This window comes from Bufo gargarizans, chromosome 1 (assembly GCF_014858855.1).
Source record: "Bufo gargarizans isolate SCDJY-AF-19 chromosome 1, ASM1485885v1, whole genome shotgun sequence".
Taxonomy (NCBI): domain Eukaryota; kingdom Metazoa; phylum Chordata; class Amphibia; order Anura; family Bufonidae; genus Bufo; species Bufo gargarizans.
Window position 1 is genome coordinate 86,534,457 of NC_058080.1, and position 19,347 is coordinate 86,553,803.

Here is a 19,347-nt window from a genome sequence, read left to right on the forward strand (position 1 = left end):
CTGCAGGGGTTAATATCTGCAGGCCATGAAATACAGTGTTGGGTTTGTTTGCAGAGCAGAGGCATGCTCTACAGTGCAGCAGTGCAGGGGTTAACCAAGGTAGGGAAAGGGTAAATCAAGGGAATCAGGGATAACCAGGGGTGGTACACAGTATTCAGGGGGTACCTCAGAGTAAGGGTTGACCAGGGAATCAGGGTCACAGGAGGGGTTGAGGCACAACAGGATAGGGGTCAGGGATATGCCAGGGGTTAAGGGGTACTGGCAGGGAAGGGGTTATGTGCTGCAGGGCAGCAGGACATAGAGTGGGACGGTAGGTGGGATAGGGTTATTGGGGGGGTTGATACTTATAGTATCCAGGGGGTCCGCTCCTTCTTGAGCGCCGATCGCGCTCTCCTCCTTCTGGGGGGGGCGGCAGTAGGGGTCCTCTGTATTAGCGCAGCGCAGCCTGGGTGGCTGCCTGCGCTTTCTTCTCTGTGGGGTGAGGACTGCGCTGTCTCAGGGTGTGGGGTCCGGTCGGGCACCTTTTCCGGAGCGCAGGACGCGCTCCCTTCCACGTGGGGGCCCTCACTCCAACTCCCTTGTGTGCTGGGCCGCCGGATATTTAAACCCGGCCGCCCGCACTCCCGCGCTTCGCCGCCCACCAGGGGGCGCGCGCGCGCCCCCATCATCCACGTGGGCCGGCGCAGTGATATGACGTCACTGCGCCGGCCAGCACATCGGGGACGCGCTGCAGACAGGCGGGATGCCTTTGATCTCCCGCCTGCTGCACCTAGCATTCCGGACAGTGCGATAGTAATCGCACTGTCGGAATGCGCATAATAGGAGGAAGGGAGGCTCTCCCCTTCTTCTATCATGCGTAATTATCTCCAGCGGCGCTGGAGATAATTACAACAAAGGGCTCAGATTCTGTTGAATCTGAGCTCTTTGTATCCATCAGGATGACCGGACCCTTGTCCAGTCATTCTGATGCAATTAGCCAGATTGCATCGGTTTCAATGCTTGGGGCACATTCAAACCGATGCACCTGGTTTCAGGTGTAGGAGGGGGGATTTGTATAATATACATGAGTATGGATGCTTGGGGCACATCCATACACATGTATATACATTAATATTAGGGACATAAGGGGGCACATAGGTTATGAAGGGGGCACAGCCCCCATACTATACTATAAGGGGGCACAAGCCCCTACATACTATAAGGGGGCACAAGCCCCTACATACTATACTATAAGAGGGCACAAGCCCCTACATACTATAAGAGGGCACATATATCCCACAGGGGCCTGCATGAGCCTCCGTGGGCCACCAAGGGCAGACGTGCACAGATGCTATGAACATCTGCGCACATCCTCCTATAGTGATTAATGCATGCACATATATCATACATGCATGCACGTGTTTGCATGCATGTATGTGTATATATATGCATGTGTCTCAACCCTTCCTCAACAGGGGGTATGGATTATTTAGCTGACTAGAGAGTGACAATTTGAGCCTAGAATATTGAACCTTTTCACAAAATTCTAATTTTGAGCTGCATTAAAGCAATTCCTTTTAAGTTGCATTACTGAAATAAATGGACTTTTGCACAATATTCTAATTTTTTGAGTTTCACCTGTATTATCCAAATCTTCGAGGGAAATTTCCAGACAATCAATTTGTCAAGCCTTTTGTGCCAGAGAACGTGTATTATTATATTGTATTTTAAGCAACACGTTATAAAAGTTGAGAAATTTTAACCCTCTGTTCTGTCCCATATTCCCTATAAATGAATAGACAAAGTGGCTGCTCTGTGGCCTCCCCATGCTGCTGCCACCTTTGCAATCTCTCGTCGTCATGCCATTCTGTAGCCTCTTCATGCTGCTGCCACCTCCACAATCTCTCGTCATCATGCCACTCTGTGGCCTCCTGATGCTGCCATCACCTCCACACTATGTCACCTTGCCATTCTGTCGTGTCCTGCTGCTGCCGCGACTTCCAGACTCTGTCGTTGTACCACTCTGTGGCCTCCTCTTGCTGCTGCCACCACCTCCACACTCTGTTTTCATGCCACTCTGATGCCTCCTCATGCTGCTGCCACCTCCACACTCTGTCGTCGTGCCACTCTGTGGCCTCCTCCTAATGCTGCTGCTGCCGCCACCTCCAGACTCTAGCATTGTGCCACTCTGTGGCCTCCTGATGATGCTGTTGTCACCTCCAGACTCTGATTGTGCCACCCTGTGGCCTCCTCCTGATGCTGCCACCACCTGCACACTCTGTCGTGTTGCCACTCTGTGGCCTCCTCCTGATGCTGCTGCTGCCACCACCTCCAGACTATCATTGTGCCACTCTGTGGCCTCCGCCTGATGTTGCTGCTGCTGCTGCCACCTCCAGACTGTTATTGTGCCACTATTTGGCCTCCTGATGCTGCCGCCATCTCTATACTCTGTCATTGTGACACTCTGTGGCCTCCTGATGTTGCTGTTGCCACCTCCAGACTATGTTTTCGAGTCACTCTTTGGCCTCCTCCTGATGCTGCTGCTGCCGCCACCTCCAGACTCTAGCATTGTGCCACTCTGTGGCCTCCTGATGATGCTGTTGCCACCTCCAGACTCTGATTGTGCCACCCTGTGGCTTCCTCCTGATGCTGCCACCACCTGCACACTCTGTCATGTTGCCACTCTGTGGCCTCCTCCTGATGCTGCTGCTGCCACCACCTCCAGACTATCATTGTGCCACTCTGTGGCCTCCTGACAATGCTGCTGCCTCCTTCACCCTCTGTCATTGTGCCACTCTTTGACCTCCTGATGATGCTGCCACCTCCACACTCTGTCATTGTGACTCCCTGTAGCCTTCTCCTGATGCTGCTGTTGCCGCCACCTCCACCCTCTGTCGTCATGCCACTCTGATACCTCTTCATGCTGCTGCCACCTCCGCAATCCTTCGTCATCGTGCCACTCTGTGGCTCCTGATGCTGCCACCCCCTCCACACTATGTCACCTTGCCACTCTATGGCCTCCTGATGTTGCTGCCACCTTCACACTCTGTCGTTGTGCCACTCTGTGGCCTCCGCCTGATGTTGCTGCTGCTGCCACCACCTCCAGACTGTTATTGTGCCACTATTTGGCCTCCTGATGCTGCCGCCATCTCTATACTCTGTCATTGTGACACTCTGTGGCCTCCTGATGTTGCTGTTGCCACCTCCAGACTATGTTTTCGAGTCACTCTTTGGCCTCCTCCTGATGCTGCTGCTGCCGCCACCTCTAGACTCTGTCATTGTGCCACTCTGTGGCCTCCTGACAATGCTGCTGCCTTCTTCTCACTCTGTCATTGTGCCACTGTGACCTCCTGATGATACTGCTGCCACCTCCACATCTGTCATTGTGACTCCCTGTAGCCTCCTCCTGATGCTGCTGATGCCACCACCTCCACACTGTCATTGTGCCACTCTGTGGCCTCCTGAAGATGGTGCTGCCACCTCCACACTCTGTCATTGTGCCACTCTGTGGGCTCCTCATGCTGCCGTCACCTCCAGACTCTGCTCTCCTCATGCTGCTTTGACCTCACCACTATGACATAGGGCCACTCTGTGGATTTATCATGCTGTCCACACCCTCCCCACTTCATGACTGGGCCACTATTTAATCTGTTATTTGACATTTTTCTGTTCTGTCAGAAGGAAGGAAAAATGAGATGCATTAGCAATACTGATGAATTACTGACCAAATGCGGACCAAGTGAATGCAAATGCTCAACAGACAGGATCTGTTTTTTGGGAGGTTATTGTTCTGACGGATCACAGGAAGGGCAAAATAATCAGTGACCTTAACACAAACTTACTGCTGACACCCTCTCCACTCTGTCGGGGGCTCTACTTTTATAAGTGTTTAATAGAACAGGCTTTTTACATCTATGTTGAATCAGCTGATGATGGTGTAAAAGTAGTGCGCTTCTTCTTGACACTAACATTGACCTGTAAGGATGAGTTCATACTGCCCAAATAAGTGAAGTGTGCAGTGATTCTAAGAGCGATTCCTGTCATCTGCATGTCATGCGAACTCACAGTATTATTTCACTACCAAAGCAGACTCCCTATGCGTGTTACTGCAAGGCACAGACTTCTACACCACTATAAAGGCTCTTAGCAGCCAGGAAATAGCCATTTTTAACGTAATTCATCGCAAATATATTTGGATCGAATCAAATTTTTCCCGAAAAATTTGGCGAACCAGCAAATCGATTTTTTTAAAAATTCTCTCATCTCTAAATATACTAGTAGAAATTTTCTTTGCGTCACATAAACTACTAAATGACAATGGATTATTTGGCTTTATAACTGGTCTTATCTCTTTGTGCTTAAAGGGAACCTGTCACCAGGATTTTGTGTACAGAGCTGAGGACATGGGCTGCTAGATGGCCGCTAGCACATCCGCACTACCCAGTCCCCATAGCTCTGTGTGCTTTTATTGTGTAGAAAAAATGATTTGATACATATGCAAATTAACCTGAGAGGAGTCAGAGCTTGAAAATATGACTCTTCTCTGGTCACACAGTAAGATATGACTCTTTTATGTTAATTAGCATATGTATCAAATCGTTTTTTTTCTACACAATAAAATCACACAGAGCTATGGGGACTGGGTATTGCGGATGTGCTAGCGGCCATCTAGCAACCTATGTCCTCAGCTCTATACCCAAAATCCCGGTGACAGGTTCCCTTTAAAGAAGGACAATATTTTATATTTCATTTTCTATGGTATGGATGTAGCAGGGTTAACACACATGCTTTATGAGACATGTTATCTAAACTAAATGCAACTAAATGCATTAAGCAATTGCTTTTCAATGGCTTTTGTGTCAAGATAACGCAATGAGTTAAGAAATTTTAGTTAAAAGTATGAGTGTTACCCCAGCTACATCTTTATAGAATATGGTTTGGAAGAAATGTTTTTTACCAGCTCAAAACTAGACTTTTTCCCCTATTAATGACCAGCTATTAGTATATCAGAGTTGAAAGCTATAATCCTTTTTGTTGTTAAATCATTCAAATGATTTTTGATTTGTGAAGCGCAAACTTTTATTTCTATGGCATTATCATATTAATATTTTTTATATTTTGTGATATGGGGAAATGTAAAAAAAATATGTGTAAGCATCTGCTTTTCACATTTTTGTTGCTAAGATAAACAGATAAGCAGTGCCCCCCTTTCTATTTAGATCATTTGTTGTACAGGGGTTATGTATATTGTTTGGAACTGTTGGGTCAGGCCTATAACTATAGTTGTATATTTTTATATGAAGGTAATAATTTTTTATTTATTTTCATATAAATTGGGTCTTCCCAGGGGCATTGCTAGGGTCTCAAAAGATCAAAGGTACAAGCCCCAATGAATATGGCTCAATTTTCTAAGTCAACTCTCCCCTTTGATTTTACTGTGCTTGCTATACTGCAGTACATACCTCTCACATCCAGGGCCTCCCTCATTTTCCTCCAGACTGATGTGGGGAAGGGAGGGGGGGTTAATTTAGCTGCTCATATCTCTAGTTTGGTACCAGCTAGAGATATGAGCTTTGTATTGTTTGAAAGCTGGCATTCAGAATGAATGTTAAGTATAGAGGAAGATATCACTGATATAAATCGTATTGAAAGTAAAATCAGGTTTTACCCTGATTATTCCCAACTCGATCTCTAACTGTGATTTCTCCTCTGTTGCTTGGACTTTAGCTGTCATTTTGGTCTTGTATGAAAGCCCAACTTTCAAACAAGACCAGTTGAATGATTCTAGCTGCTACCATTGAGGAGATAGCATCATCTAAAGCAGCCGTCCTCCTCCACTTTCTGCCCGAGCTCATCTCCTGAAGAACAGTTAGATAGTTAAAAAGTGAGTTAATGGGGTTGTCTTACTTCAGCAAGTGGCATTTATTATGTAGAGGAAGTTAATACAAGCCACTTACTAATGTATTGCGATTATCCATATTGATTTCTTTCCTGGATGGATTCATTTTTCCATCACATTATATACTGCTCACTTCCATAGTTACGACCACCCTGCAATACATTAGTAAATGGCTTGTATTAACTTTCTTTACATGCTAAATACTATTTGCTGAAGTGAGACACCCCTTTAACAGGCAAAGATCCAGAACATAATAATAACTAACCTACCAACTAAGCCCAAGCAACTTATTTTTCTGGCTGTTGGTTCCTGACTAGTGTTGAGTGGCAGGGGCAATATTAGATTTTGCGATATTTCGTGAATATATGGCTGAATATTCGTCATATATTCTTGAATTTGCGAAATCGCTATCATCGTTCACATTTTTTTTTCCATTAATAAAATCACAATGTAAAATTTGATTAATACTCATGCGCAAAAAGGGGCGTGGCTTAGCAACTGTATTCAAACTACCTGAAGTTTGAGGCGATTGGAAAAGATGGTCAGAAGCAATTTTCAAAACAGTGAGGAACAAATTCTGATCACTAAGTAGTGATGAGCGCGAATATTCGAATATCAAATTTTTTTCGCGAATATCGGCACTTCGCTAATTCGCAAATATTTTGAATATAGTGATATAAATTCGATATTTCGAATATTCGTTTTTTTTTTTTTTTATATATTTTTTTCTTTCCCACTTCCCTAAAGTTGTTCTTACCTGTCCTTTGGATTCCTAGCTTCCTGGCTGCTCCAGTCAGTGCCCGTTGCCGCTTCTGCCGACTTGCGTGCTCATGGAGCGTCCCCATCACCATGGGAACGTCTCCATATACTAGAATGTACTGTCGGATTTGAGAATTACGTTGAAATCGCAATTCGATTATTTCAAGTTATAATAATCGAATTTCGATTTTAACTTAGCACTGCTATATTCCATATTCGTTAATTCTAGCCTAATATGGAATATAGCAGTGCTAAGTTAAAATCGAAATTTGATTATTATAACTTGAATTAATCGAATTGCGATTTCAACTTGGACCTGGTTTACTATGATTGGCTTGGTAGAATTAGCGAATATGACGAATATATTCGTTATATTCCACAAAACGAATATGGCGAATGTATTCGTTATATTCCACAAAACGAAGATAACGAAATATTCTCCATCTTCGTTTTAGCTACCTATTCATCAACTTCGCTAATTCTAGCAATCATATAGGAAAGTTTACTATAGAGACAGCTAAGTTTAATTCGCTATGCGATTATATGACTGCTTTTTAACCACCTCCGGACCGCCTAACGCAGATGTGCGGTCCGGAGGTGGCAGCCCTGCGCACGACGACGCATATACGCGTCATCTCGCGAGGGCCGGGATTTCCTGTGAACGCGCGCACACAGGCGCGCGCGCTCACAGGAACGGAAGGTAAGCGAGTGGATCTCCAGCCTGCCAGCGGCGATCGCTCGCTGGCAGGCTGGAGATCCGAATTTTTTAACCCCTAACAGGTATATTAGTCGCTGTTTTCATAACAGCGTCTAATATACCTCCTACCTGGTCCTCTGGTGGTCCCTTTTGTTAGGATCGACCACCAGAGGACTCAGGTAGCTCAGTACAGTCGCACCAAACACCACACTACACTACACCCCCCCGTCACTTATTAACCCCTTATAAACCCCTGATCACCCCATATAAACTCCCTGATCACCCCCCTGTCATTGATCACCCCCCTGTCAGGCTCCGTTCAGATGTCCGTATGATTTTTACGGATCCACGGATACATAGATCGGATCCGCAAAAAGCATACGGACGTCTGAATGGAGCCTTACAGGGGGGTGATCAATGACAGGCGGGTGATCACCCATATACACTCCCTGATCACCCCCTGTCATTGATCACCCCCCTGTCATTGATCACCCCCCTGTAAGGCTCCATTCAGACGTCCGCATGATTTTTACGGATCCATGGATACATGGATCGGATCCGCAAAACACATGCGGACGTCTGAATGGAGCCTTACAGGGGGTGATCAATGACAGGCGGGTGATCACCCATATACACTCCCTGATCACCCCCCTGTCATTGATCACCCCCCTGTAAGGCTCCATTCAGACGTCCGCATGTGTTTTGTGGATCCGATCCATGTATCCATGGATCCGTAAAAAATCATGCGGATGTCTGAATGGAGTCTTACAGGGGGGGTGATCATTGACAGGGGGGTGATCACCCTGATCACCCTGATCACCCCCTGTCATTGATAACCCCCCTGTAAGGCTCCATTCAGACGTCCGCATGTGTTTTGTGGATCCGATCCATGTATCCATGGATCCGTAAAAAATCATGCGGATGTCTGAATGGAGCCTTACAGGGGGGGGGTGATCAGTGACAGGGGGGTGATCACCCTGATCACCCTGATCACCCCCTGTCATTGATAACCCCCCTGTAAGGCTCCATTCAGACGTCCGCATGTGTTTTGTAAATCCGATCCATGTATCCATGGATCCGTAAAAAATCATGCGGATGTCTGAATGGAGTCTTACTGGGGGGGTGATCATTGACAGGGGGGTGATCACCAGGATCACCCCCTGTCATTGATAACCCCCCTGTAAGGCTCCATTCAGACGTCCGCATGTGTTTTGTGGATCCGATCCATGTATCCATGGATCCGTAAAAATCATGCGGATGTCTGAATGGAGCCTTACTGGGGGGGTGATCAGTGACAGGGGGGTGATCACCCTGATCACCCCCTGTCATTGATAACCCCCCTGTAAGGCTCCATTCAGACGTCCGCATGTGTTTTGCGGATCCGATCCATGGATCCGTAAAAATTATACGGACGTCTGAATGGAGCCTTACAGGGGGGTGATCAATGACAGGGGGGTGATCAGGGAGTCTATATGGGTGATCGCCCCCCTGTCATTGATCACCCCCCTGTCATTGATCACCCCCCCTGGTAAGGCTCCATTCAGACATTTTTTTTGGCACAAGTTAGCGGAAATTTTTTGTTTGTTTTGTTTTTGTTTTTTCTTACAAAGTCTCATATTCTACTAACTTGTGTCAAAAAATAAAATCTCACATGGACGCACCATACCCCTCACGGAATCCAAATGCGTAAACATTTTTAGACATTTATATTCCAGACTTCTTCTCACGCTTTAGGGCCCCTAAAAAGCCAGGGCAGTATAAATACCCCACATGTGACCCCATTTCGGAAAGAAGACACCCCAAGGTATTCCGTGAGGGGCATATTGAGTCCATGAAAAATTGAAAGATTGAAAAAGTTAGCGGAAAGTGAGACTTTGTGAGAAAAAAAACAAAAAAAAATCAATATCCGCTAACTTATGCAAAAAAAAAAAAATTCTAGGAACTCGCCATGCCCCTCATTGAATACCTTGGGGTGTCTTCTTTCCAAAGTGGGGTCACATGTGGGGTATTTATACTGCCCTGGCTTTTTAGGGGCCCGAAAGTGTGAGAAGAAGTCTGGGATCCAAATGTCTAAAAATGCCCTCCTAAAAGGAATTTGGGCCCCTTTGCGCATCTAGGCTGCAAAAAAGTGTCACACATGTGGTATCGCCGTACTCAGGAGAAGTTGGGGAATGTGTTTTGGGGTGTCATTTTACATATACCCATGCTGGGTGAGAAAAATATCTTGGTCAAATGCCAACTTTGTATAAAAAAATGGGAAAAGTTGTCTTTTGCCAAGATATTTCTCTCACCCAGCATGGGTATATGTAAAATGACCCCCCAAAACACATTGCCCAACTTCTCCTGAGTACGGCGATACCACATGTGTGACACTTTTTTGCAGCCAAGGTGGGCAAAGGGGCACATATTCCAAAGTGCACCTTTCGGATTTCGCAGGCCATTTTTTACACATTTTGATTGCAAGGTACTTCTTACACATTTGGGCCCCTAAATTGCCAGGGCAGTATAACTACGCCACAAGTGACCCCATTTTGGAAAGAAGACACCCCAAGGTATTCCGTGAGGGGCACGGCGAGTTCCTAGAATTTTTTATTTTTTGTCACAAGTTAGCGGAAAATGATGATTTTTCTTTTTTTTTCTTTTTTCCTTACAAAGTCTCATATTCCACTAACTTGCGACAAAAAATAAAAAATTCTAGGAACTCGCCATGCCCCTCACGGAATACCTTGGGGTGTCTTCTTTCCAAAATGGGGTCACTTGTGGCGTAGTTATAATGCCCTGGCAATTTAGGGGCCCAAATGTGTGAGAAGAACTTTGCAATCAAAATGTGTAAAAAATGCCCTGCAAAATCCGAAAGGTGCACTTTGGAATATGTGCCCCTTTGCCCACCTTGGCAGCAAAAAAGTGTGACACATCTGGTATCGCCGTACTCAGGAGAAGTTGGACAATGTGTTTTGGGGTGTCATTTTACATATACCCATGCTGGGTGAGAAAAATATCTTGGTCAAATGCCAACTTTGTATAAAAAAATGGTAAAAGTTGTCTTTTGCCAAGATATTTCTCTCACCCAGCATGGGTATATGTAAAATGACCCCCCAAAACACATTGCCCAACTTCTCCTGAGTACGGCGATACCACATGTGTGACACTTTTTTGCAGCCAAGGTGGGCAAAGGGGCACATATTCCAAAGTGCACCTTTCGGATTTCGCAGGCCATTTTTTACACATTTTGATTGCAAGGTACTTCTTACACATTTGGGCCCCTAAATTGCCAGGGCAGTATAACTACGCCACAAGTGACCCCATTTTGGAAAGAAGACACCCCAAGGTATTCCGTGAGGGGCACGGCGAGTTCCTAGAATTTTTTATTTTTTGTCACAAGTTAGCGGAAAATGATGATTTTTCTTTTTTTTTCTTTTTTCCTTACAAAGTCTCATATTCCACTAACTTGCGACAAAAAATAAAAAATTCTAGGAACTCGCCATGCCCCTCACGGAATACCTTGGGGTGTCTTCTTTCCAAAATGGGGTCACTTGTGGCGTAGTTATACTGCCCTGGCAATTTAGGGGCCCAAATGTGTGAGAAGAACTTTGCAATCAAAATGTGTAAAAAATGCCCTGCAAAATCCGAAAGGTGCACTTTGGAATATGTGCCCCTTTGCCCACCTTGGCAGCAAAAAAGTGTGACACATCTGGTATCGCCGTACTCAGGAGAAGTTGGACAATGTGTTTTGGGGTGTCATTTTACATATACCCATGCTGGGTGAGAAAAATATCTTGATCAAATGCCAACTTTGTATAAAAAAAATGGGAAAAGTTGTCTTTTGCCAAGATATTTCTCTCACCGAGCATGGGTATATGTAAAATGACACCCCAAAACACATTCCCCAACTTCTCCTGACTACGGCGATACCAGATGTGTGACACTTTTTTGATGCCAAGGTGGGCAAAGGGGCACATATTCCAAAGTGCACCTTTCGGATTTCACCGGTCATTTTTTACAGATTTTGATTGCAAAGTTCTTCTCACACATTTGGGCCCCTAAATTGCCAGGGCAGTATAACTACCCCACAAGTGACCCCATTTTGGAAAGAAGACACCCCAAGGTATTCCGTGAGGGGCATGGTGAGTTCCTAGAATTTTTTATTTTTTGTCGCAAGTTAGTGGAATATGAGACTTTGTAAGAAAAAAAAAAAAACTTGTGACAAAAAATAAAAAGTTCTATGAACTCACTATGCCCATCAGCGAATACCTTAGGGTGTCTACTTTCCGAAATGGGGTCATTTGTGGGGGTTTTCTACTGTTTGGGCATTGTAGAACCTCAGGAATCATGACAGGTGCTCAGAAAGTCAGAGCTGCTTCAAAAAGCGGAAATTCACATTTTTGTACCATAGTTTGTAAACGCTATAACTTTTACCCAAACCATTTTTTTTTGCTCAAACATTTTTTTTTATCAAAGACATGTAGAACAATAAATTAGGCGAAAAATTTATATATGGATGTCGTTTTTTTTGCAAAATTTTACAGCTGAAAGTGAAAAATGTAATTTTTTTGCAAAAAAATCGTTACATTTTGATTAATAACAAAAAAAGTAAAAATGTCAGCAGCAATAAAATACCACCAAATGAAAGCTCTATTAGTGAGAAGAAAAGGAGGTAAAATTCATTTGGGTGGTAAGTTGCATGACCGAGCGATAAACGGTGAAAATAGTGTAGTGCCGAAGTGTAAAAAGTGCTCTGGTCATGAAGGGGGTTTCACCTAGCGGGGCTGAAGTGGTTAAAAAAAAAACAAATGGAATAATTATAATACCTGATAATTATTATAATTATTCTATTTATAAAAAAAAAGCAAAGTAATATAATCGCATAGCGAATTAAACTTAGCTGTCTCTATAGTAAACTTTCCTATATGATTGCTAGAATTAGCGAAGTTGATGAATAGGTAGCTAAAACGAAGATGCAGAATACTTCGTTATCTTCGTTTTGTGGAATATGACGAATACATACAAGCCATTGAAGCCAACCATAGTAAACCAGGTCCAAGTTGAAATCGCCATGCGATTAATATAACTCGAAGTAATCGCATGGCGATTTCAACTAGGTAATTACATTCCTCCGCTCTCACACTCCTTCATCCAGCATAGGGCTGCTTCCCCAGGCTGTCAATCCAAGTCACCTCCCCCTCCTAACCCTACTATCCACAGCAAAGACAAAGGGCCAGATATATCATTAGGCAAAGTCACTTTTGTGGAGTGGAAAAGTCGCAAAAAAGTCCCAAAGGATAAAACTGCGCACAAATTTGCGAATTTTCTGCTCTGCACTATGCTCGCCAGTTTTCTGAAAGTGGGCGTGTTTTCGTATGTAAATGAATCTCTAGACAGATTTACTATTGGGACTTTTTTAAAAAGTCGCAAAAAAGTCGCAAAAAAGTCGCAACTTCACTCCAGTAAGGACCATGCTTATCTTATGAGACTTTTTAATAGAACATGCGACTTTTTCATGAAGATGTGCGACTTTTGTAAAGCTGCTTACTGACGGATAAACTGCTACCGTCAAACCACATTTATTACAGTCTTAAAGGGGCGATCATAAATCTGACTTGGCTAAAACTGACTTTAGCCATATGTGAAAGTGGAGTGAGCTGTCAGAGTAATGATAAATCTGGCCCAAAGACTTATATACTACCGGCACATACTGCAGCGCAGTGTCCTGCTCCACGTCTCGCTCTGCCGATTCGGCTGTGTGCAGAGCAGTAGTTATGATTGCGATATTATGTCCCAGTTGTATATTCAGATTGTTACACCAGGGTGGAGGGGGGGGGGAGAGCTTGGACATAATATCGCTATCATAACTACTGCTCTGCACGCAGCCAAATCGGCAGAGAGAGACAAAAATTTGCATAGAAAGATAGCCTAATCCCTAATTAAATAAATAAAAATACATACAGTACAAATATATATTACTGCATATGGTGTTACTTTACTTTATGAATAAAAATGAATAATTTATATACATGTATATGTGCGTGTATATAAATATATATTATAATTATTATTATTTATATTATAATATAACTCGTAATATATTTTTATATTTGTAAAAAATGCATTGCTAGTTATCAATAATATCAGTATTTACATTTCTATGCAGTCATGCATTGCGATTGGTAGTGGAACTATGTATATACACAATATAAAATATAACTAAAAAACTTCTGGGGACTTAAGCTTATATTAGCAAATGTATATCAAATGAACTTTACTGAGGCTCTGAATAAGGTTGCACCCCATCCCCCCTCCCCCTACAGGCAGTCTGTGAATGAGATCGCACGCTATCTTTCTACACACTGATGCCCTGCCCTCCCATTCACTGAAAGCCCGTAGACAGAAGGGACTCCCTGTTTGGGGGAAGGGGGGTATTGTCTGCAGGCTGAAAGTGCAGGTTATTTTCTGGCTGGAGACCCTTTCACTGCGCTTCTGGTGGAGTACCTGTTTATTAACTAAAATCAGGACAATAGCTAAAATAATGACCAGCAATAAAAAATAGCAATACATATAAATACGTGATAGATCCAGGAGCATACACAAATAAAAAAAATAATATCCCATAAATACTGTAGGTCCTTCACTAACTGCCTGCTGTCTCTGTTATATGGCAAATTCCATTAAAAGGTTGAAGCGCTGACATTGATAGTTACTTAACAACTACTGACACCTTGTCTATACTGCAACAAATTGCTGTGAACTTGGATACATATATATATATATATTCTCTATTCTCCTATTCTATGCTGCTACAATTATATTAGAATATGGAAGTGTCTTATTCCCCTCTGTGAATTGGAACACTATCTAACTCTGCTACATAAACTATGATATTTATGGGATATTAATTTATTTGTTTGTGTATGCTCCTGGATCTATCACTATTTTAAATTTATTGCTATTTTTTATTCATTGCTATATTTTATTGCTGGTCATTATTTTAGCTGCTATATTGATTTATTATATGTAAATATATTTTATATATTTATATTATATATACATTTACATATAGTATAATTAGTGTAATATTGTATAATTATATATATATGTCCATTATACTGTACAATACATTATATCTAAATCACCATACCTCATATGGATCATGGAATAAATAATTATACAATATTACACTAATTATACTATATGTAAATTTACATATAATATAAATACTGTATTAACATTCAGCCACTATAGGAACATAGCTAATAAATACACTGTATCCACTACTTCAGAGAAAAACAAATAAAAATAAATATGGAAAACTCCATCAAGATACAAAACAATATACACTTGAAGGATAAAAAAAAACAGATGAATGCAATAATATTGATTGTGTATCTGACAAACTTGAAGCAAACTATCTTATTACTTGAAATTGGGACATTCTCTAATAACTTTCTTATCCCCTAAACACTGAAGGTATTTACATGCAAATCGCCATTCATATGCTAATGCCGCCCTTCATTAAGGTTGCAAGTACATACAAAAGGATCGACTAATGGTGTACATTGCAGTATTATACCTCAGTATCGCTGACTACACTGCCTGCGCCTGACTGGAAGCAAACTATCTTATTACTTGAAATTGTGACATTCTCTAATAACTTTCCTACCCCCCACTCTCAGTATGGCTACAATAGGATCTAAGGCCCCTTTCACACGGGCGAGGAGGGGCTGGAAGGGTTAAAAATAGGGCTTATGGGGTTAAGAATAAATAAAAAATAATAAACTACTGTACAATGGACTAACTATACATTCATATATTTATGTACTGAATCACAATTATGATTCAGTACATCTAGAATATTAGACTATATATTTGCATATGCAGCTCTATAATATATCTGTATACACCGCTCCATTATGTCTTTAGATCTGTGATACAAGTGGATTAGATTTGGGTAACACCTGGTGATACATTGTACCGGATTTTGTGCGGTCTACTGCATACAGATATATAATAGAGCGGTTTGTACAGATATATAACGAAGTGTTGTGTACAGATATGTAATGGAGCAGTGAACAGTATACAGATATCTAATGTAGTGGATATAGAGTGTATTTATTAGCTATGTTCCTATAGTGGCTGAATGTTATTACAGTATCGAAAAACAACATGTACAGTATGGATACATTTGTATTTAGCAAAACCTTTTGAACATTTCCTCCTTGACAGCAGCCCCCCCCCCCCCCCCTTCTGCCAGGACAATTCCCACACCTATTCTTGCTATTCTTAATGTTGATCTTTCTCCACAATTGCGCAATGGAAACCTAATATGAATTATGATGTTAACACTGACACCATTAAAACAAATAATATTGTTACATGAAAAACAAAAATAAATAAATTAATACAGCTCCAGCGCTGGGTAAGTTTTAAAATACACCAAAAGTTTACAGGCAAAAATAGACCAATATATACAGCGTTGCTGCTATATTGATTTATTATATATAAATATATTTTATATTTATATTATATATAAATTTACATATAGTATAATTAGTGTAATATTGTATAATTATTTTTTTAATACAGAGGTTATCTATCTTACTATCTATATATGTCCATTATACTGTACAATACACTATATCTAAATCACCATACCTCATATGGATCATGGAATAAATAATTATACAATATTACACTAATTATACTATATGTAAATTTATATATAATATAAATACTGTATTAACATTCAGCCACTATAGGAACATAGGTAATAAATACTCTGTATCCACTACTTCAGAGAAAAACAAATAAATAAAAATAAATATGGAAAACTCCATCAAGATACAAAACAATATACACTTAAAGGATAAAAAAAACAGATGAATGCAATAATATAGATTGTGTATCTGACATACTTGAAGCAAACTATCTCATTACTTGAAATTGTGACATTCTCTAATAACTTTCCTACCCCCACTCTCAGTATGGCTACAATAGGATCTAAGGCCCCTTTCACACGGACGAGGAGGGGCTGGATGGGTTAAAAATTAATAAAAAAGAATTTAACTCACCTTAATCCACTTGTTCGCGCAGCCCGTCTTCTCTTCTGTCTTCTTTCTTCAGGACCTGGGTAAAAGACCTGTGGTGACGTCACTGCGCTTATCACCATGGTGATGGATCATGTGACGGACCATGTGATGAGCGTAGTGATGTCACCACTGGTCTTTTACCCAGCTCCTCAAGAAAGAAGACAGAAGAGAAGACGGGCTGCGCGAACAAGTGGATTAAGGTGAGTTAAATTTTTTTTTATTAATTTTTAACCCATCCAGCTCCTCCTCGCCCGTGTGAAAGGGGCCTTAGATCCTATTGTAGCCATACTGAGAGTGGGGGTAGGAAACAGATGAATACAATAATATTGATTGTGTATCAGACATACTTGAGTATTATACCCCTTATTAATCCCTCCAGCCCTATTTTTAACCCTCCAGCCCTATTTTTAATAGATAGTAATATAATAAGATAGTTTGCTTCAAGTATGTCAGATGCACAATCAATATTATCATCAGGCCTTTCACCCAGGTCCTGAAGACAGAAGAGAAGACGGGCTGCGCGAACAAGTGGTTTAAGGTGAGTTAAATTATTTTTTTAAATTAATTTTTAACCCCTCCATCCCCTCCTCCCCCGTGTGAAAGGGGCTTTAGATTCTATTGTAGCCATACTGAAAGTGTGGGGGGGGGGGAGGAAACAGATGAATACAATAATATTGATTGTGTATCAGACATACTTGAGTATTATACCCCTTATTAACCCCTCCAGCCTATTTTAACCCCTCCAGCCCCTTCTCACCCATGCGAAAGGGGCCTTAGATCCTATTGTAGCCATACTGAGAGTGGGGGGTAGGAAAGTTATTAGAGAATGTCCCAATTTCAAGTAATGAGATAGTTTGCTTCAAGTATGTCAGATACACAATCTATATTATTGCATTCATCTGTTTTTTTATCCTTTAAGTGTATATTGTTTTGTATCTTGATGGAGTTTTCCATATTTATTTTTATTTATTTGTTTTTCTCTGAAGTAGTGGATACAGAGTGTATTTATTAGCTATGTTCCTATAGTGGCTGAATGTTAATACAGTATTTATATTATATATAAATTTACATATAGTATAATATGAGGTATGGTGATTTAGATATAGTGTATTGTACAGTATAATGGACATATATAGATATAGATAGATAGTAAGATAGATAACCTCTGTATTAAAAAATAATTACACAATATTACACTAATTATACTATATGTAAATTTATATATAATATAAATATATAAAATATATTTATATATAATAAATCAATATAGCAGCAACGCTGTATATATTGGTCTATTTTTGCCTGTAAACTTTTGGTGTATTTTAAAGCTTACCCAGCGCTGGAGCTGTATTAATTAATTAATTTTTGTTTTTCATGTAACAATATTATTTGTTTTAATGGTGTCAGTGTTAACATCATAATTCATATTAGGTTTCCATTGCGCAATTGTGGAGAAAGAGATCAACATTAAGAATAGCAAGAATAGGTGTGGGAATTGTCCTGGCAGAAGGAGGGGGGGGGGGGCTGCCCTCAAGGAGGAAATGTTCAAAAGGCTTTGCTAAATACAAATGTATCCATACTGTACATGTTGTTTTTCGATACTGTAATAACATTCAGCCACTATAGGAACATAGCTAATAAATACACTCTATATCCACTACATTATATATCTGTATACTGTTCACTGCTCCATTACATATCTGTACACAACACTTCGTTATATATCTGTACACACCGCTCTATTATATATCTGTATGCAGTAGACCGCACAAAATCCGGTACAATGTATCACCAGGTGTTATCCAAATCTAATCCACTTGTATCACAGATGTAAAGACATAATGGAGCGGTGTATACAGATATATTATAGAGCTGCATATGCAAATATATAGTCTAATATTCTAGATGTACTGAATTATAATTGTGATTCAGTACATAAATATATGAATGTATAGTTAGTCAATTGTACAGTAGTTTATTATTATTTATTTATTCTTAACCCCATGAGCCCTATTTTTAACCCTTCCAGCCCCTCCTCGCCCGTGTGAAAGGGGCCTTAGATCCTATTGTAACCATACTGAGAGTGGGGGGTAGGAAAGTTATTAGAGAATGTCACAATTTCAAGTAATAAGATAGTTTGCTTCCAGTCAGGCGCAGGCAGTGTAGTCAGCGATACTGAGGTATAATACTGCAATGTACACCATTAGTCGATCCTTTTGTATGTACTTGCAACCTTAATGAAGGGCGTCATTAGCATATGAATGGCGATTTGCATGTAAATACCTTCAGTGTTTAGGGGATAAGAAAGTTATTAGAGAATGTCCCAATTTCAAGTAATAAGATAGTTTGCTTCAAGTATGTCAGATACACAATCAATATTATTGCATTCATCTGGTTTTTTTATCCTTCAAGTGTATATTGTTTTGTATCTTGATGGAGTTTTCCATATTTATTTTTATTTATTTGTTTTTCTCTGAAGTAGTGGATACAGTGTATTTATTAACTATGTTCCTATAGTGGCTGAATGTTAATACAGTATTTATATTATATGTAAATTTACATATAGTATAATTAGTGTAATATTGTATAATTATTTATTCCATGATCCATATGAGGTATGGTGATTTAGATGTAATGTATTGTACAGTATAATGGACATATATATATAATTATACAATATTACACTAATTATACTATATGTAAATTTATATATAATATAAATATATAAAATATATTTACATATAATAAATCAATATAGCAGCTAAAATAATGACCAGCAATAAAATATAGCAATGAATAAAAAATAGCAATAAATTTAAAATAGTGATAGATCCAGGAGCATACACAAACAAATAAATTAATATCCCATAAATATCATAGTTTATGTAGCAGAGTTAGATAGTGTTCCAATTCACAGAGGGGAATAAGACACT